We start from the raw sequence: 22,590 nt of genomic DNA on the forward strand, positions 1-22,590 counted from the left end.
ATATTACTGCTGTTATATTTTCCAAACTGTAATGTTCAGCATCCAAATAGATTTCAATAGAATTTCATTTCTTTCCTTTTTTAAGTGGAAAATTTACAATAAAAATATGTATAGTTGAGAAACACTGTCTGTGTGGATGGAGACAATCCCGGGAGATTGAATTAGGACCAACATCACAGTAAGCAGATCAATAACTAGCAACAGTATCTATACATGGGTAATAACTAATACCACAAGTACCAGAACCTATAAATAGAAGCAAAACTGTATTTAAGAATAAAGTCAGTTCTAAAGTAAATGTGAAATAAGAAAATAGCCAAGTTACTGGATTAGCAGTGCAATGCCTTATGAATTCAGATTTAATCTAAGTCTCAGTGCACAAGGGAAATGGCTTAATGGATAAGGTATTGGGCTACTGTTTCTTGGTTTATGAGTTCAACTCCATCACTAGCATTTTGTCATGTCTTTGTGCAGAACTTTTTATTTTAAATATTTTACTGTCAAGAATACCAACAAGTACTTCAAGAGAAAGTTATGTAAAAACACGGGTCTCCAGTCCAGGGGAAAATGTATCTCTAAAGGGTCCCTGAAGTTTGTAATACTCCAAGGCAGATTTGAATAAATTAAGGAAGCTGATTTTTAAAATGTATAAAAGATGCTTGTACAATATATATATGCATATATATAGAGAAAGAGTGCATTAGTTTACAAACTTTAACAAGTATCTCTAGAATATCTCTTTCTTGGTTAGTTTGTTTTGTTTTCATTTGGGATTCTCAGGAAGAAAGACAAACAATTCTAAATCGTTCATTTCATGTCCATTTTCTATGCTTGGAATAGTTTATGAAAATTTTATCGTCTACATATCATTCTGTGTGGCGAATTTGTTACTTAAATGTTTTTATCTCCTAATCTTTCTTCTGTAAAACCTTTATTTTTGATCTCTGATTACAAAAGAGTACAATAGCTGTTTTTCACTTCTGAATCTGTCCAAGCTCTTTGATTCACAAACTCTAAATCTTATCTCTATATCATAACTTTTGTACTTTTAAATATGTAATATATTTGGGAGTCTTGTAATATTGAAAAAATTAACGAACTGAGTAATCAGACTTAAATTATCAAGAAACAATATTACTATTCCAGCTTTTTGAGGTTAAACAATATTTTGCCCCTGCTTATTTCGTCTCAGTAAAACTCTTTTTTTTTTTTATAAAATTTGTAAATTTTAAAATAGCATTTATGTTACCAAAGTCTACATCTTTAGATTCTTCTTTCACACATTCTTTGCAACAACATCTGTCAATTTTTCTCCAACTCAGTTTTTTTTTTTTTTCTTTATCAGAAAATGAAGAAAACATTTCAAGAGGTGTTACATATTTCTTCCAACATGAATGTGTGTGTGTGTGTGTGTATGCATGTGTGTGTATGTATGTATGTATGTATGTATGTATGTATTTGTGTATGTATGTCATTGTTCAGTTTTGTTTCAAGATTTCATGCTAATAGAGAAAGAGTTGGTTTCTAACCTAGATCCAAGACTCCTTCATTGGAATTTCAACATCAACAACAGGATATTTTTGTATGTATGAATGTATGTAAGTTTTGCTTTATGTATGTATTCTCATGCATATAGTTGCATATCTAGACATGCTCATATATATTTACTTGATAAACTTCTAGAAAGCTTTACAGACTTATACACACACATGCATATATATATATATATATATATATATATATATATGATGGGCTTCTTTCAGTTTTCGTCTACCAAATCCACTCACAAGGCTTTGGTCGGCACAAGGCTAAAGTAGAAGATACTTGCCCAAGGTACTACGCAGTGGGACTGAAACCAGGACCCTGTGGTTGGTAAGCAAGCTACTTACCACACAGCCACTTCTATATATATATATAGATAGATATATAGATAGATAGATATATGCATATTATGTAATTTGTATATTTTACATACATATATGCCACTTATAAAAACAAAGATGTATACATGCATACACACACTTAGACACACTTGTATGTGTGTGTGTGCATGTATATGTGTCTAAGTGTGTATGTATGTGTACATCTTTGTTTATAAGTGCCATACGTGTACATGATATGTCAAATTATGTAGCTTTCAGATAGAGATTGTGTTGAAAGTTTATCTAAATCTCTGTAGAAGAGACTATTGGACAACCTTGTAATAACACTTTATAAAAAGGAACTAAAACTACAGATCTAATGTTATCAACATCGATTATTTTGTTAGAGACACTCTAAGAATCCATGTGACAATATTGATTTACTATAGCATTCTCAGTTTCTACGAGGGTTACTTATAGTGCTTAGAACTTGTCTAATTGACTTCAGTAAACACCAAATTCTATTTAAGCTTATAATTCTCTTTGACACATCTGTCAATGGAGTAGCTTCAAACAGTTATTTATGGACTTCAAACAGTTTCAGATTGAAACTAGATATTTCAATGCATCTGGTAAAATAGTTAGTAGAATTTATAGCCAATTAATTAAATTATAATTCTGTCATCAATGACCATATTTGGAATTTACTATGCTTTTCTCTTTTTCTGGCGGGGAAGAAATATCCCTGACTGCAGTTGCTGCTACTGATCTGCCAAGATGGCTCAAGTGCTGTTAATATTCTGTTTAAACATCTGTAGAAAGACATGTACTGAAGAATATATGAGCAGAAATGATGGGATGGCATGTTTTATGTAGGATGTAGAAGATACGACAAGGAAAGGAAAGATAGTCTTTGAGTTAAAGATTGTATGTAGCTTGTTTGTTTAACTCTTTAGCATTCAGATTATTTTGTCAACTGTGATGCTTTATTATTCACATTGTTTTGAATTAGTAATGCATTATCTCATAGCTTTGAGGTTCTGATGAAGTGATTGTTTATTTTTAGAATGACATTATAGGGTGGGTGTGAGAGGTCAGATTTGGCCAGTTTAAGCATAAATCATGTAGAATATTTGGGCCAGATTTTGCTGGTTTAAATGCTAAAGGATCAAAGAAGTAGTTGTCATTATATTTGTTTGTTTAAAGCAGCAGTTGTTGTTATGTCTGTTGTAATGGAGACAAAAAGGGAAACAGCACGACTGCAGGTCTTATCAAGCTACTTCAGAGATAACCAGCAACTGGTCTATGTTAGAGTATTTTCTGACTGCAAATAGGAAACCTAGTCTTTTGGATGCAGTTTTGCTTTGTCATGTATGTGAGGCAACCATGAGTTATAATCAGAGGTTCTGAAGCCCATCACTTCAAGGTTTATTATTTATAAAGAAAGACTAATTCTTTGATATGTGTAACAACTGTATTTTTGAGATACTGAAGGATGATTCAACCATTTTAATTAAATACAGATTATATGTTACATAATCTTGTGTTTTATTTTTAGTTGGTATTAACTAATTACTTAGATCAAAATATCAATATGTTTTCAAAAATCGGCTGATTACATAATAAAGATAACAATGTCAGAATTTAAATGATGTTGCTAAATATCAAACTATAAATGTTATTTTTTACTACACCATCTGTTGTCAGTTACAAATGTCTTAGAAACGAAAGACATTTAAGAACATTGAAAACGTTTCGTTAAAAAGCTTCATGATTAAACATCATAAGAGTGAAAGGGGAAAATATCTTATTTCTAAATGGTCTTTATTCTACTGAGTCACAAGTAGAGGTAGAATGCATGAGTGGATGGTTATGTAACTAACAGGATTTGGGGCACGGTATTTTGCAAATGAACACATTGCATATTTAGGAAGTACACTTAATTACATGGGGTATTGTTTATTTAGATGTAGGAAACAAATAATAGATATCAGTGTATCCAGAAAGGATATCAGCAATAAATTTGTGATGCATTGAGGGAGAGATTTATTTTTCAGTCGGTTATAGTATCATTATCAAAGAAACACAAAATTATTATTGGCACATAAAATACACCATTTTGAGCATGGCCGTTGCCAGTACCTCCTGACTGGCCTTCATGCTGGTGGCACGTAAAGGCTCTCACTACACTCTCGGAGTGGTTGGCGTTAAGAAGGGCATCCAGCTGTAGAAATTCTGCCAAATTAGATTGGAGCCTGGTGTAACCATCTGGTTCACCAGTCCTCAGTCAAATCGTCCAACCCATGCTAGCATGAAAAGTGGACATTAAACAACGATGATGATGATGATGATGTTTCTCAAACATCAGTAAAAATGTTTCTATCTAATAAAAATAGTTATTTTGGGATTGAGCAAGGATCAAGTATCTCAACTTAGAGCTAAAAAAGGAAACAATAAGTAATATCCTGAGGGTTGCTTTTATGCTGGAATAAGTTTTATAGTGAATGGATTCAAAGCCAGTTTTCCTGAGGACTTCAGAGTTAGAGATATGTTGCTACCATTTGATGTTCGTCATAGCTCTCAGATGTCACATGACAGAAGTACTGATCTTTTGATTTATGTTTTGTAAAGTGTCTAAAGTTCTGGTAGTATCATACAGACAACTGAAATAGCTGTTTGTCATATCTCTTCATCGGTTTCATATTGAGTCCTTGGTCGACACATATTCTCAAGTCACCTATTTCTCAAGGTTATATGAAAATAGTAAAGTCAGTGCTAGAATAATATAAAGAAGTGAGAAATATCTATCAATTAAGATTAGAGAGGTGAAAATAATTCATTACCTAAATGAGTAAATCTGGTCATAATAAAGGCAAAGGAGGTAAATCTGAAATTTAAAATGTTAATTAATAAAGAAATGTGAATTCAATCTTTATTATTATGATAACAGTGGAGGCGCAATGGCCCAGTAGTTAGGACAGCAGACATGAAGTCATAAGATCGCGGTTTCGATTCCCATACCGGGCGCTGTGAGTGTTTATTGAGCGAAAACACCTAAAGCTCCACGAGGCTCCGGCAGGGGATGGTGGTGAACCCTGCTGTACTCTTTCACCACAGCTTTCTCTCACTCTTACTTCCTGTTTCTGTTGTGCCTGTAATTCAAAGGGTCAGCCTTGTCACACTCTGTGTCACACTGAATATCCCCAAGAACTACATTAAGGATACACGTGTCTGTGGAGTGCTCAGCCACTTGCACGTTAATTTCACGAGCAGGCTGTTCCATTGATCGGATCAACTGGAACCCTCGACGTCGTAAGCGACGGAGTGCCAACAACAACAATTATGATAACAACCCCAGATATGTTTTAGTCTAACTGTGAGTGTCAGCCTTTCAAATGACTGGGGAGGATATAAGGTTTTAGGGGTGTAATAATTAGAAAGAGGAGTAACTAGGGATAAAATACCTGTGGAAGATTCCTCTTAGGTCTTGGAGAAGTGTGACCCCCATTTCATGAACTGAGCCTTTATTTATGTATCATAAGGAATGGCCATGTTTCATTCTCTGTCTCCAGATAAAAAAAAACTATCTTCATTGACTTCAAATGCTTCCAGCAGATTGGAGAAGACTTCCACCCTTCTATCTTTTAATTCAGGTTTCAACTGCCAAAAACCAACTCAGCCCACACTTTCTGATACCCAAAGTCTTCCTCCATATTCTGTAATGCATTGTAACTATATTCCAGTCGTTGGAAACTAGTGACAGTGGCCACAATTGATGGTCCCCAACTGTATGGTTTGTCTTTAATACCTTTTCTCTTCTTTAAAATTCTCCCTCCATCTGTACACATTTCTCTTGTCATTTTCATAAACAACTTATTTCTTTATTGCCCACAAGGGGCTAAACATAGAGGGGACAAACAAAGGGATTAAGTCGATTACATCAACCCTAGTGCGTAACTGGTACTTAATTTATCGGCCCCGAAAGGATGAAAAACAAAGTCGACCTCGGCAGAATTTGAACTCAGAACGTAATGGCAGATGAAATACCGCTAAGCATTTCGCCCGGCGTGCTAACGTTTCTGCCAGCTCACCACCTTCATAAACAACTTGTAGCTTGCTATAGATGTCAGACAGTTTGCCTCTTTGCTTCATCAAGAACTCAAGTATGGCACAATGCTTCTGCTTGGAACCCATTATTTGTCTCTAATGAAGAACAGATAGAAGAGTTACTGTAGAAAAAGAGTTACTCCACCAACACGTGAAATGTGAACAACCTATGTCATTTAATAAAAGTTATGCCCTCTTCTGCATTACTTTTTGTAGAAACCCTCCTAATTACAAAATTTCTGATCTGAAGAATTAGAATTCCTTACACATGATTTCTTTCGCATCTCTTTTTTTCTTTTTTTTTTTTTTTTTTTTTTTTTTTTTCTGAAGTCTCAAGAATTAAACTGAACAAGCAATTCTGTAAACCAAAAACAAATAAAAAAGAAATGCTCTTTTTGGTTGAAATCGCATTTTCTGTTGCTGTTTGGGTTTTGTTCGATCTTAAGTAAATCTGGACGGTTTCCATACTAACGGCAAAATATTGCCAAAAAAAAAAAAAAAAAAAGAATTACAGCACATTTTCCAGTTCACTGATGAAATATTACTTTTTTCACTTCATTTGATTGTTTGAAATTATCATAGTTGGCAGATATCCTTACTGACATACCCACCGGCAGTTTCTCCTACATTCGTGGAAGAGTTCAGTTATTTATGAAAAGTGTTGAAACGTTTTGTAGACAGTCTGATGGCTTCATCTTCTCTTTAATAATCAGAATAGAATTTCCCAATTTGCAATGTTTATTTCTTTTTTTTTTTTTCCAGAAATATACCAGCTGACAGTAGTAGTAGTAGTAGTAGTGGTGGTGGTGGTGGTAGTGGCAAATAAATAAACGTAAATAAATAAGAAAGAATCCTTTACAATTCATTTCATTTGGTGTTAATATGACCCATCAGATGAATCAATGCCATTTAGAAAAAGAGTAATGATGTTAAATGATGTTCCAGTTGGTTATGGATATTTCATATATATATATATATATATATATATATATATATATATATATATATATACATATATATATATATATATATATATATATATATAGAGAGAGAGAGAGAGAGAGAGAGAGAGAGAGAGAGAGCATATATTCTTTTATTGCTTTACATGTTTTAGTCATTTGACTGGCCATTCTGCAGAACTACCTTTTAGTTGAACAAATCAACCCCAGGACTTCTTCTTTGTAAGCCTAGTACTTATTCTATCCGTTCTTTTGCTGAACCACTAGGTTACAGTGACGTAAATACACCAACATCGGTTGTCAAGCGATGGTGGGGGGAATAAACATTGACACGCACGCACACACACACACACACACATATATATATATATATATATATATACACACAACAGGCTTCTTTTCAGTTTCCACCTACCAAATCCATTCACAAGGCTTTGGTTGACCCAGAACCATGTGGTTGGGAAGCAAGCTTCTTACCACACAGCCACTCTTGTGCCTCTCTCTCACTTTCACTCCCTCTCTCTCCCCCTCTCTCTCTCTCTCTCTCTCTCTCTCTCCCTATATATATATATATATATATATATATATATATATATATATATATTTATTTATTTGTTTTATTTTATTCCCTTAATGTAGATCTGCAGAAGCTGGGGTGAAATAAATAAGTCTTGCCTGACCCATTGATTGAACGTTCACCTCAACTCAGATGGAATTTGTTCCACAAATGATTGTAGCAAACATCTGATAACTTAACTGTTCATATTTCCTTATTCACTGATCTTACTAGTCTGAGTACTTTTTACAATATCATTTACTGTATATTTATCAATTCTGTGAAATATACATAAAAAGAAATGGAATTTAACAAGAAGTTTTTGAAACTAAGAGAAGTGCATATAAAATGTAGTTATGTCTTCATTTGTAAATAAGCAATGTTTTACATACAGCATGTACTGCAGTGCACTGCGTCTGCCAGTTATCAAACTTGATATTACGAAACTTTCAGCATCTTCCAACAGCACCCGTTGTTTTTTTTTTTGTCTCTTTTATTTTGTGGAACAAATATTGAATAAATTTTAAATGGTCTCTTCTTAGTTCATCTGAAACTCTTGAGGTTTTTTTTAATTGAGTTAATTTCAATAATGGTCTTAAATTAGTCACTATCAATTCCAGAAAATCATTCACTACCTTTCTCATCTTCAAGTCTCTCATCTCTAAAACGAATTTTGTTTTTTTACCTATGTTGAGCTGTAGATTTGTCGAGGGTCCTCTTCACACTTTGTTGATATTGTGAGCAGTTCTCTATTTCTAGGTGTTCTATTTTGAACTCTTACAATAAAACCACTCAAACACGCCCCCACCCCTTCATCTTTGACAGCCTAAAATAAACAGTAAAAGCAAAGCTGTTAAAACAAACCAACAGATTAAAGTTTGTGCTTCAAAATGGCAGATTAGACGAACGTTAATTAAATCAAATATTTTATTCCAAAACATATTATTATAAAATCTGCAATTAATACATTCTCCAACAACTTATGCAATTGGCACTATTTGTAGAACTATACAACCCACAATAAATGTGGGGAAATAGATGTAAAAATAAATGTTAGAAAAGGCATGTATCTATTCATTGTAAAGTTACGTCTTATCTAGTTTTCTAGATTAGTTCATTCTGAAGTGACAGTAAAAACTACTTATTTCACCTGATTTTAACAACGCAGAGCTCACGTGATTCACACATTAAAAGCACATTGTTATTTCAGTCTTTTAGCTGAGATGTGTCTTTGTTTTCATGACATTGTCTTTACTTCTTGTGCCACACTTATTCGCCATAATCTCGTTGGCTGCTAATTACTATCTTAGGATGCTACTGCTGTTCCCACTGTTATTATCAAAAAAGAACATTTCTTCTTACTATTGTTACTTCTTTCAGTAGCATGGCAGACACAAGTTTTGGGTTTTGTTTATCGTTTTATATCATTCCACCACCACCCCCTCCACCCCCACCCCACAAAAAAATAATAAAAATGAATAAATAAACAAAATACAAGACTTGTATTTTATTTTGCTGTGTTTTAAGATAATTTTTCTTAATGACTAAAAATAGCAATTTTAATTAAACTTTTGCATATTCATATGATGGAATTACATATGTCTCTCTCTTTTAATTTGAAAAGATTCTTCTTTGGTTATATCATTTTGTATCATTCTTTTGGTTCCTTTGCCATTTTGTTTTTCTTCAATGAAATTTGACTTGAAATAGAAAAAATCTTTAAAAAAACTTTGTTCGATCATTGTCTTTCATTCTAGAACATGTATGTGTATGAGTGTGTGTCTGTGTATATATGTTGTTGTTGTTGTTATCATTATTATTATTATTATTATTATTATTATTATTATTATTATTATTATTCACTCATCGCATGTAAGATATTTGTAACTTGACAAAGTCATGATGACATTGAGAAATATAAATCAATGGTAGTGTCTAAAAAGAGCAATTATTGATTTGCTACGCTAAGAAACTACACTTAAAGTCTAAAAGTGTCAAATTTTTTGTTGAAGTGTTGGAATTAAAAGGAAAGAAGAAAAACAAAACATCACCCTAACACTGAAATTGTCACAACTCTGAGAACAAGTTTCTGATAAAAGAGTGTGAGCACATTTTCACAGCACCCATCATACCCACTTCTTTTGTCATTGATTTCTAGCATTGTATTTTGTTATAATCCATAATATAATAGAGACAATGGTTCATGTGCAATTCCAAATTCCTGAACTATTTCTAATAACATTGTCATTAACAGTCTGGAGTTGTCACCATATCTGCTCTGTCTTTTAGTTAGGAAGAAAGGCAGTGCATGTAATCCAATTACAGGGTGTCTGAGACTGGTGAGAGGGAGGTAGAAATAAAGGTATTCTCAAACAGAGGACCTAGCCCCAATACTCTGGAGTGTTCAGTCACTTGCACATTAATTTCATGAGCAGGCTGTTCCATTCATTGGATCAACTGGAACTCTCGTTGTTGTAACCAACAGACCACCAGCAAGTCTCATATATATATATATATATATATATATATACATACATATACATGTGTGTGTGTGTGTATATATATATTTGCATATATATATGTATGTATGTGTGTGTGTGTGTGTGTGTGTGTATAAGTATATATATGTGTATATATATATGTATATATTTATGTATATATATATGTGTATATGTATGTATGTGTATATATGTATATATATATGTGTATATTTATGTATATATATGTGTATATATATGTATGTATATGTGTGTGTGTATATATATATATATATATATATATATATACACATACATATATATGCAAGTGTATGTATATATATATATGTTTGTGTGTATGTATGTCTATCTACATATACACGTGTTTGTATATGTGTATGTATATATATATGTGTGTGTGTGTGTATGTATATGTATGTATGTATGTGTGTATGCATACATGTGTGGATGGGTGTTAGTTAAATTTTGTGTTACATTTAGTAGGTTTCGCTTTCAGGTTTGAAAAATGGATATTCAATTGAAAAGACATTAAAATAAAGTTATACGTTAGGTTTCCTCTTCCTCTTTCTTTTTTCACTTCTTTAACAAAGTGGTGTGTAAAAAGAATTCTATTGATTTGAAGTTTTTGACATCAAACATGCTTTCACAAATGACATCACACTGTCTTTGGTTAATGTTACACCTGAGCCAGGTATCTGATTATAGAAATATAGAGAAATTTTAACAAGATTTTTTATGTAATGTTCTATAATCTCTCTCCTCCCCACTCTCTCTCTTTATTATTTAGTATACATATATTCATTATAGAATAATTAGAAAATATTTATTGTGCTAAATATTATGCAGTATAGCAGTAATGCTTAGTTTTATGTGCATACCTAGTTCAACTTGGTAGGTGTGGTCCAGAATAAATAGCAGAGCTGTTGACCAGCCATCCTGGAGTTTTTATACTCTGGCACTCAACGGGGGCAGGGGACTATTATCAGTGCAGACAATGCAGTGATGATGCAAATAATGGTTGTGGTGAGGAGGGAGACGTATATGAGAGGAACAGAGAGAAGAGAAGCTCAACTGATCTCAGTTGTTAGATAAAAGGCATCAGAAGTCGACCCCTTATTCCACCATATGTAGATTCTGCCATCATTCATGGAATCAATGCAAAGAATGGCCCTAAAAAATACAAATACACAGTTAGAGGAGCTACATCTTAACAAAAAGGGTATGCTGTTCAGATGTTACCTATGAATTCTATTTTATATATCATTTGTAATTTTACTTAATTTTGTGAAATTCAAATACTTTAAAATTGACGACATGGTTCTGAAGTCAAACGCTATTATGACATCGGGGGATGTCTATATATAAATCAATTATGTCTTCTAGCTTCAGTTTCCCTAAAGGATAACAACATCCATATCCTTATTACAGTTGAGTAATTCGCAGTACATAAGGTTGAAGGAATTACTGTGCCAAATGTAAAAATGGATAAGATGACTTTAGCTAAGCATAATATGTACGTTACTGTTCACTTGGGCTTGTAACCCTCTTCAGGATCTGGTGTCTGTCTAAACCTTCATGGAATGCAAGTGTTAACCATCATAATTGGTAACAAAATCAATAGGATCAGTAATGATGGTCATAGCATGAATCAGGAAATGAAAATAAATTGTTGGCTGAAAATCCTTACCTGAAATGTTTTGTCTCTACTCCATCTCCCAGCACTCCAGCTTATGTATACCATAGTTGTTTTGTGAGCCACAATAAATGGATACTGTCCAAGTTCCATTTACAATTGTCTGTCTTGCACTACATGATACACAAATATTACGAAGTATGTTCTTACATTATTGCTTTATTTTGACCTGTCACCAAAGTATTGTCTACACTTATTAATTACAAGCATAAAACAACAATTGGAAATAATGGTACTTGATTCTTCCAGAAAATATCAGTCTGGATATTTTAGACAGAGATTCTTGTTTTCAAAAATTTGGCAGTCATTTGCTATTTCACAATATGCCAGTATTTAATGTTTAGATATATATTCACAGTATTTAAATAAAACAGCAGCTGTTAAATCTATCCAAATCATATTAGTTTCTGGGCTTTTTCTCCCCATTATTTAGGAGAGAGTTGTACCATATTTCAGTAGTAATATATAGAACAGTAAATGTAGAAAGCAGGTGAAAAGAAAAGTTTGTTGTGTTACATTTGCATGCATTACATTGTTAGCAAATGACTTTCTTTACATTGTGTTGTTTTAGCAGCAACTGTCTGCTTAAGAGATTGTGCCTGCTTTTCTGAAAAGTGCTGGTTAATAATACTTATTTGAGCAACAAGATAAAGATGCTTAAGCTACAACTTTAGACATAAATTGTCTGGTTGTATATGATCTCTGTGTATCCATCAGTTTCTGTCTTTCTTTCTATGAGTGGAATGAATGTGTATATGTGTAATGGATGCATAGCCATAATTATTTTCTGTTACAACTGAGTGAACACAGAAGTCAAACAATGAGCAGATGTTGACTACAAAGTGAGTGCTCAGCACATGTATAATAGAAAGCTTCTGTCATTTTCCCATCTTTTTCTTAAATGAAATTGGTCTCATTAAAATGTCAATATAACACACACACACATCACTCTGTGGCAATGAGCAACTGCATATCTTTTTTACCGGATGTGACAATATTTCATTGATATCTTAAATGTGAAGGAAATTTAATATCTCCATCTCTTTTACTCAGTCTCTGTCTCTCAAAATGTATAAATCTGTGTGTGACAACACAATATGGCCTTTGGTTAGACCCATCTTGTGAGTGAAATTGAATAGACAAAAAACTGTGCCGAAGATTGTTGAGTGGATTGTACTCATAATTCAAATGGTACAGATTTATCACATGCTCGGTCAAGCTGATTCTGCCTAAGAACTACATTAAAAGCACACATGTCTGTGGAATACTCAGTCACTTACATTGTAATCCGGGAACAGGTAACTCAGCTGATCAAGTTAACTGCTCATCATTTCGGGGTAGGGGGTAAGTCGATTGCATTGATCCCAATGCTCAACTGGTACTTATTTTATTAACTCTGAAAGGGTGAAAAGCAAAGTTGACCTCGGGTGAATTTGAACTCAGAATACCAGTAATATATTGTGGCTGTTTCATTCATCTTCTCTTACAAAATATTGACCTTGTGCCCAGTCAAAAGTAATCACTGCTATTAAGTCATATATCTTAGACATACACTGAACTATTTCCTGGCCATTATTTACAATTTATGTCACTCCTCTTGAATATATATTATCCTACACATGGAAGCTTTCTGTTAACTTAAGTCATACTTAATAATTTATTATGATGCTATTTCAGAGAGAGATTGAGGGATGGAGAGAGAGAGGCTGATGGATTAGTGGCAATTTTACAGCATCATTTCAGTTGAAACAGGGAAAAATTTATTAATATCTATCAGTTTCTAAATTATTAGAATGATTAATGTTATATTTAATGGTGAAGTATCTACTGCTATTTTAGGTTCACATCATGTTAATCTTCAGTTACAGGGCTTAGATGAAAATAAATTTGACTTCTGACCTTATTTTGGTTTTCAGTTAAGCAGAAATAATTTTATGTAAATTAAATTAGCCACTGGTAATTCCTCTTCTCCAACTGAATCGTTTCATCATTTTGTTTGCTTTTACATCATATAGGCGCAGGAGTGGCTGTGTGGTAAGTAGCTTGCTTACCAACCACATGGTTCCAGGTTCAGTCCCACTGCGTGGCACCTTGGGCAAGTGTCTTCTACTATAGCCTCGGGCCGACAAAAGCCTTGTGAGTGGATTTGGTAGCCGGAAACTGAAAGAAGCCCGTCGTATATATATATATATATATATATATATATATATATATATATGTGTGTGTGTGTTTGTGTGTCTGTGTTTGTCCCCCCAACATCGCTTGACAACCGATGCTGGTGTGTTTACGTCCCCATAACCTAGCAGTTCGGCAAAAAGAGACCGATAGAATAAGTACTAGGCTTCCAAAGAATAAGTTCTGGGGTCGATTTGATTCGACTAAAGGCGGTGCTCCAGCATGGCCACAGTCAAATGACTGAAACAAGTAAAAGAGTAAAAGAGTAAAGAGATATATAGAGTAGTTACACTCTTTAATCATGTTCATCTTCTTAACTGCTTTATGCTTGCATAACATACAACAATTCTATTCACCTGGTTTCTATAACATTTAACTGTATATTAAGTGTTGTACAGTATGAATAAGCTGTTAGCAAATCATATCAGTAACACTGTTGGGATAACAAGCCACAAGTAGTGCACGTGTTGCTAATGTTCTTAAATCCTTTGAGTAAAGCATAAATGTCATACAGTCACATCTATTATCTGCTTTAAAAATGTGGTCTTCTGCTTATACAGTTAATATTTAATTAACTTTTGTTATTATCTCAAAAAGTCTATTATATTCTAAATAGAAATGTTTCCCCTTTTTTTATATTTTTGTATGGTGTCTTAAACAATAAAAAAAATTGGGTAGAAAATTTACTGAGAAATTAAATGCAAAACCATCTTCTGCTCTATCAAAACAATATTCATTTTATTTTTTTCTATTTTAATATAATGAAATAACTTTATGGGTTTTAGGATTTATTTTATTTTATTTATTTATTGAATTATAGAGACTTTTTTTTGTTCTTTTAGTAAAAATTTTAGTATTAATTCAGTGACATCTGTAGTGAAACTGAGCAATTTTTAGAAGGAGGATGAGTTAGCTTAACGAAGTATCAGACGAAAAAATCTGTGTAATATTTACTTTGAGCCATCACCATTTTTGAATTCAGATTTGACTTTGCATTTCCCTTACTAAGTTAAATTCAGTAACTCCGTGCGTGTGTGAGTGTGTGTGTGTGTGTGTGTATGTATGAGTGTGTGTGTGTGTTGTTGTTGTTGTTCCTAGACTCCAGAGCAGCTCATTTTTGTGTGATCTAAAACTCCATTAAGAATTTTTTTTACATCCTGTTAACAAAAATCCATTTCTTTTTTTTTGTTTTCTTCTTTCTTTCTTTTTTGGTTTTTATTTTGTTCTGCCGTTCATATACCTTCACCATTTATTCTTATTATCCTCCCAAAAGTTCAACAAATATAAAATAAAAGCCACTTAATTATTATGCTGCCAGAGTTTGAACCTCTTTTAATCAACTAACTTTTAATTAATATTGCTTTTAATAACAAATAATATACATAAAAATTTTGATTCGCAACGTTTACATAAGAAAATTAATCGAGAGAATTTGCTCTCAATGGAAAACAATTAACATGCTGCTAATGTTTGAACAGCTAAACAATAAAAGGCCGGAGAAACCAAATTTCACTTCACAAAAGCATGATTGAATCTTTTGTTGTCTTTTAATTAACCCATATTTAATAAATCCTCATAATGCTCTCAAAAAGTTAAAACTGTTTTTTAAAACATACTCACTTAACTTGTAAGTTATATAAATAAAATTTCAGTTCATGAAGTTTATATATCAATATTTATACGCATAGAGGCTATTTAAATTGAACGTAAAGTGTGTTACTGCAGATGTTATAATATGAATAGCAGCTAATTAAGTTGAAATTTCTGTAACACTTCATGAATACACACTATGTATTTTGTGTTAATTTTATGCTTTAAATTAATTGCATTGTTACTAGGTCAGTAATAATGGTTACTTAAAATGGAAAAAATACTTTTTGTAGTATGTAGAAATTAAGATACATATATAATTGACCATTTAATCAATAAGGTAGAATAAATCTGCAACTTAGTGAAATAAGTGTTGCATCATATTTCGAGATTAAAATTGTTCAGAAATAATCCTGTACTCTCTCTCTCTCTCTCTCTATATATATATATATATATATATATATATACACACATACAGGGTACGGTGAATAAATTGTTGTCTAAATTATGCAAAAATGAAAATAACCCTAACATCTCATTTTAACAGATATATTTACCAAAATTACATAGAAATATCTTGAAATACTAAAGAGTAAATTTATTCAATGAAATCACCATTGGCTTCAATCACGGCCTCCAGATGACTTTGGAATCTCCTGCAGCTCTTCTGGATAGTCTCCTTGTTTAAGTATTGTGAATGCTGCCATAACCCTTGCTTTCAGTTCATCTTTGTTCAAAAGCTTTGTAGCTTTGTCTTTCCTCTTGTCCTTGATGGCTTGGGATAAAAATTGGCCTTTTGTCATCTTGTAGGAGGAATACTGAATGTCTTCATGCACTACCTGCTTGATAAGAAACTCAGACACTCCCCTGTCCCTGGTGATGGACCAGATTGACTTGGAGGGATTGTTGTCAATCATGGCCTGGATCTCACTGAAAATTCAGGAGTTCTTTTCTTATCAGAATGATTAGAGTGAGTTTTCTGAGCTGCTGTACCCTCGTAATCACCATTAGACTCATCCAACTCTTTCCAAATCCTCTGCACTGTCCTCAGATTGACACCCAAACACTCTGAAATATTCGTAATTGGAGTTTCTGAAGTGAATGCCAAGCAGTACAGCATGTCATTTCTAAATTTCTGACTGTGAATTGCATCATGGTGCTGTTTTTCACACAAACAGTACCCAACTGACCCAACTATACTGTGTAGTTGACAAAATCAAAAACAAACAATGCACATGCACAAAATTAAAAATATAAAATGGCAATAATTTACCCATCACATTGCTAAATCCACAAGTTTTTTATTCTCTCTCTGTTTATTTCCTCATTTTCCTTTCTGTTGAAGAGCATAGGCTCAAAACATAAAAGACTTTCTCACCTTTCCAAGCGTCAAACTAATACACCTGTTTGTTGTTTATACACCTGCCTTCATATTTTGTTTTTCTGTAAATTTCAACTATATATATAAGTGCATGGCTCAGTGGTTAGCGCATCATGTTCACAATCATGAAGTAGTGAGTTTGATTCCCAGACTGGGCTGTGTGTTGTGTTCTTGAGCAAGTCACTTTATTTCACATTGCTCCAGTTCACTCAGCCATAGAAATGAGTTGCAACATCACTGGTACCAAGTTGTGTTGGCCTTAGCCTTTTCCTTGGATAACATTGGTAGCATTAAGAGGTGGGGCTGGTATGCCTGGGTGACTGCTGGTCTTCCATAAACAACTTTGTCCAGACTTGTACCTCACAGGGTAACTTTCTAGGTGCAACTCCGTGGTCATTCATGACCAAAGTGGGATTTACCCTTTATTCTTAACATATATATACACACACACACATATATATATATGGTGTACGTGTGTATATATATATATATATATATATATATGACATATATCAAATGGCATATATTCACATATGATTCATGGTTATTCTTCTAACAAAGAATAAGATGCTATTGTGCAAATAGTCATTTATATAACTGGTATTATTTTCAGAATCTACACAGCTAAACCCTGGTTTTACCACATGAAATTTACCACCTTAATCTTTTTAAAAGGGGCTTGTTTTCAACCTTTTTCCTAATTAATGCAGATCAAATAAAACATTCCTCATAGATGATATGCTAAGTTACACAATGCCTTCATCATGTTGCAAAGCCCTCATTTGCATCAATTGAATTGTCTGTGATTTGTTCCTTTCACTCTTATTTTAGCAAGACTTTTTCTTTTAAGACACTTTACAAGCCACAATGGAAGTAGAAAAACATAAGCACAAATCATTGTCAATGCTGGAAAATATGGAGCTGTTTGAAAAGTTAAATAAATGTGTGACATGTATGTCTTGTGTGAAGTTAGTTCTTCTATCATTTATGATTTAAAGAAACACAAAGAACAAATTTAGAAGTTTTTTTCTTTTTCTGATCAAAATAAAAGGTGAAAAAAGATAGTTCTCTGATAAACTGCTTTAGAGTAACTTACATCTGAAGTTGTGAATATTTCTAGCAGCATTATCGTTGAACAGGCCAAAAAATGTTTAGTGTGAATATTTGCATGGAAGGTTGCACAAATTTAGAAGTAGACATAAAAATTTCACTGCACAGTGTATCAGATGGAAAAGAGGAGTGCAGGCTTAGAAGCAGAATATTTTGTTCAGGAACTGGCTTGGTTTGTTGCATCAAAGAAGAAGAAAATTCTGATCAAATATATGATAGAGACGAAACTGCTTTTGTTTTGGTGTTGTGCACAAAGTGAAACGCTTGCTCAAAACACTGAACAAAGTCCATTTGATGGCAAATAATTGAAAAAAAAATCAGTGTTCTTGGTTGTGGCACTGGAACAAGCAGTCAGAAATGGTAAAGGTGTGAATCTTAGAACCAATAAAGGACTGAGGATTTTTCGCTGTTCGCTATTGCTCCGACAAAGAAAAATGGCTCACAACACTATTTTTTAATTAGTTCAATAATTCAGAGTTTCTGTTCAGAGGAAAGAAACAAGAGATTTGCTGGAGTAAACAAAAATTATGACCGATTCTAAGTGCATTCCTGTTATACACATGTATGTTTGTGTGTGGGTTCATGTTTGGTTATATTTGCGCCTCTCTGAAAATCACTGAACTACAAGCAGTGGTATTGCTGTAATTTTTCTCCCTGGCAACAATTTACTTCCTTTGTGCTTTTGAAGACTTCTGGAATAAGTGATCCTTGACCTAAGAGGTTAGTAATAGGAAAGCCATCAAACAGTAAAACAATGCCCCCACAATATATTTATATAACTCATGCTAGCATGGAGACTGGTAGTATGACTGTAACAATAAACAAACGAGTATAAATATATATATATATATATATATATATATATATATATATACACACACACACACACACAAACCATAAAAGTTAACAGGTATGAAATGTATATTTATTTAACTGACATTTTAAGGATTATAACTGTTTTATTGACTATATATTTTGGTTTTCAGTTGCATGGACACTCTACATTAAACTTTTCTATATTGGATTATGAAGTGGACTGATAGTTGAATTTATAAAAGGAGGTTTCTGGATAGCCGTATGATTCTCTGAATCCATATCTTATACTACAAATATATATATATGTATAAGGCAGACTGTATGACGCATGCGTACGAACAACCATGCTACATGGCAGTGAAACATGGGCTGTAACTGCTGAGGACATACGTAAGCTCGCAAGGAATGAAGCCAGTATGCTCTGTTGGATGTGTAATGTCAATGTGAATACCCATCAGAGTGTAAGTATCTTGAGAGAAAAGCTGAACATTAGAAGCATCAGTTGTGGCGTGCAAGAGAGACGATTGCGCTGGTATGGACATGTGGTGAGAATGGAGGAGGATAGCTGCGTGAAAAAGTGCCACACCCTAACAGTTGAGGGAACCCGTGGAAGAGGTAGGCCCAGGAAGACCTGGGCTGAGGTGGTGAGGCAAGACCTTCGTACATTGGGCCTCACCGAGGCGATGACTACTGACCGAGACCTTTGGAAATGTGCTGTGCGTGAGAAGACCCGGCAAGCCAAGTAAGATCGTTGCCAGTGCCCCTGGACTGGTTCTTGTGCGGGTGGCACATGAGATGCACCATTTTGAGCGTGGCCGTTGCCAGTACCGCCTGACTGGCTCCTGTAGGATTTTCGAGCGAGATCGTTGCCAGTGCCCCTGGACTGGCTTGTGCGGGTGGCACATAAAAGAAACCATTTCGAGCGTGGCCGTTTTCGTGCGGGTGACACGTAAAAGCACCCACTACACTCTCTGAGTGGTTGGCGTTAGGAAGGGCATCCAGCTGTAGAAACTCTGCCAAATCAGACTGGAGCCTGGTGTTGCCATCCGGTTTCACCAGTCCTCAGTCAAATCGTCCAACCCATGCTAGCATGGAAAGCGGACGTTAAACGATGATGATGATGATGATAATAATAATAATGATTATATATATATGTATATATATATATAAACACATAAATATATATATACATATATAAACACATATATATATATATATATATATATATATATATATATATATATATATATATATATATGTAAGTGCAGGCATGGCTTTATGGCAAGAAGCTTGCTTCCCAACCAGATGGTTGCGGGTTCAGTCTCAATGCATGGCACCTTGGGCAAGTGTTTTCTACTATAGCCTCACACCAACCAAAGGCTTGTGAATGGATTTGGTAGACGGAAACTGAAAGAAGCTCATCGTATATATATATATATATATATATATATATATATATATGTGTGTGTGTGTGTGTGTTTTGCCTGTGTTTGTCCTGCATCACTGCTTGACCACTGGTGTTAGTGTGTTTATGTCTGCATTACTTAGTGGTTCAGCGAAAGAGACCAACAGAATAAGCAGCAGGCTTTACAAAAAAGTAAGCACTAGAGTCGATTCATGTCTTTTTGCAAGCAACTTGCACGTGCAAGTGCTATCAGTCGAAGGTTCCACATAGCAGAAGCCAGTAACTGTATGGGGTCATCGGGAGAAAATGCATGCTGTTTCAGGGCCTACCTCTCGACAGCATCATTGTGCACCAGCCCCTGCCTCACTGATATGAAGCTCCGCTTGGTAGATCAACTGGTTATCAAATAGAGCTCAGTATTCTTCTAGCCATTGCTCTTTGTCTCTTTTTAACCAGATCCATTGGCTAGCCTTTTCCACTGTTTGGATATTGTTCATGGTGGCATTTACTTTCCAGAGAGTTAGGCCTAATGATAATAACAGTCTCTTCACACTGTGTCCCATGAATCCTTTACATCTGACTTTGATTGAAAAATGCTCAACTTTCCATCCAGTGTCTTCGCATTCCTTGAGGAGGTTTATATAACGGTTAATCTTTCAAGCCTGAATTTGACTAAAATTTCTGCAAAATGGTGCCCCAGCATGGCCACAGTCTAAGGACTGAAACAAGTAAAAGTTGAAAGATAGAATATACATGTGCAATGCAGTGGTTCTCAATATCGTTGGTTTCATGGCATACTGAAATTATTACAAAATAGTTAGCAGCAGACTTTGTTTGAAGAGTTCAAAATTACAGGAGCAATTTCATAGAAAGGCTTTAACCCTTTCATTACCGTATATATTTTGAGATGTTCTGTGTTTCTTTCAATTAATTTTAAATATAACAAAGAATTTAATAAAATAATTTAGTTATCATTAAGCTAATCTTAGGAACACAAAATTGTGACTAAGTTTTGGCGAAAGATTTTAATTCAAAACTTATGGAAATAAGACATTTGTACTATTGAGCGAGAGGCGGTTTCAGCTGGGTTGGTATCAAAAGGGTTAAAACAATAAGTTTTATAGTTATAATGTCAAAGGAAATTAGAAAGACCATTGCTTACCTTATTTTATTAATTATACTTGCGTATAACACAATTACGAATTACACATCTCTAAAGTCACTGGAGAATTAGAACGAATTTTCAGAAGTCTTAAATAATATTTCATAAAAACCAGCAGTGCACTTACTAGTGTGGTCCCTGTGCATCATTTCTGAACAACTGATATAATCATAAACATACATGCACACACATTCTCATATATGCGTGTGTGTGTGTGTGTGTGTAAAATATGTCAAGTGGCTGTGTGGTAAGTAGCTTGCTTACGAACCACATGGTTCCGGGTTCAGTCCCACTGCATGGCACCTAGGGTAAGTGTCTTCTACTATAGCCTAGGGCCGACCAAAGCCTTGTGAGTGGATTTGGTAGACGGAAACTGAAAGAAGTATGTATGTGAGTGTATATGTTTGTGTGTCTGTGTTTGTCCCACCAACATCTCTTGACAACTGATGCTAGTGTGTTTACGTCCCTATAACTTAGCAGTTTGGCAAAAGAGGCCAATAGAATAAGTTCTAGGCTTACAAAGAATAAGTCATGGGGTTGATTTGCTTGATTAAAGGCAGTGCTCCAGCATGGCCACAGTCAAATGACTGAAACAAATAAGAGTAAAGAGTATATATATATATATATATATATATATATATATATATATATATATATATATATATATATATGTCTATACATACACATATATACATATATATAAAGTGATAGAGAGAGAGTGAGATACATACATGAACACACAGAAACTTATATATGTATATGTACAAATAAATGTTAGTTAATAAACTATAAACATACAAGCATGTATTGATATATAAATATGTGTATGTATGTATGTGTGTGTGTGTGTGTGTGTGTACCATCAACATCATCATAATTTAACGTCCACTTTCCATGCTGGCATGGGTTAGATTGCTTGACTGGAACTGGTAAGGTAAACCGGAGAGCTACCGAATGTTCCGGTCTGATTTGGCATGGGTTCTATGGCTGGATGCCTTTCCTAATGCCAACCACACCAGGAGTGTAATGGTTGTTTATTACATGCCACCGGCACGGGTGCTATTTACATGACACCGGCAACAGTCAAGACTACGATTTCGTGGGTGCTATTTACAAGACACTGACAATGGCCACAACTACAGGCTTGTATGTAGAATATCTGTGTGCATGTATGTGTGCTTGTATATAAAGTGTGTGTGTATGTGCATTACATATATAAACTTATGCTTTATCAGTTTATATTATTTTTGACATACTAATTTTTTCACTTCTTCCT

General features: G+C 34.0%; 1 protein-coding gene across 11 annotated transcripts in view; it reads left to right on the forward strand.

The window, feature by feature from the left end:
* LOC106874003 (Kv channel-interacting protein 4) overlaps positions 1-22,590 on the forward strand; it is a 484,491-nt gene that overhangs the window by 246,642 nt on the left and 215,259 nt on the right. The gene's annotated exons all lie outside the window — the stretch shown is intronic.

This window comes from Octopus bimaculoides, chromosome 18 (genome assembly GCF_046866305.1).
Source record: "Octopus bimaculoides isolate indiv1 chromosome 18, ASM4686630v1, whole genome shotgun sequence".
NCBI classification, from domain to species: Eukaryota; Metazoa; Mollusca; class Cephalopoda; order Octopoda; family Octopodidae; genus Octopus; species Octopus bimaculoides.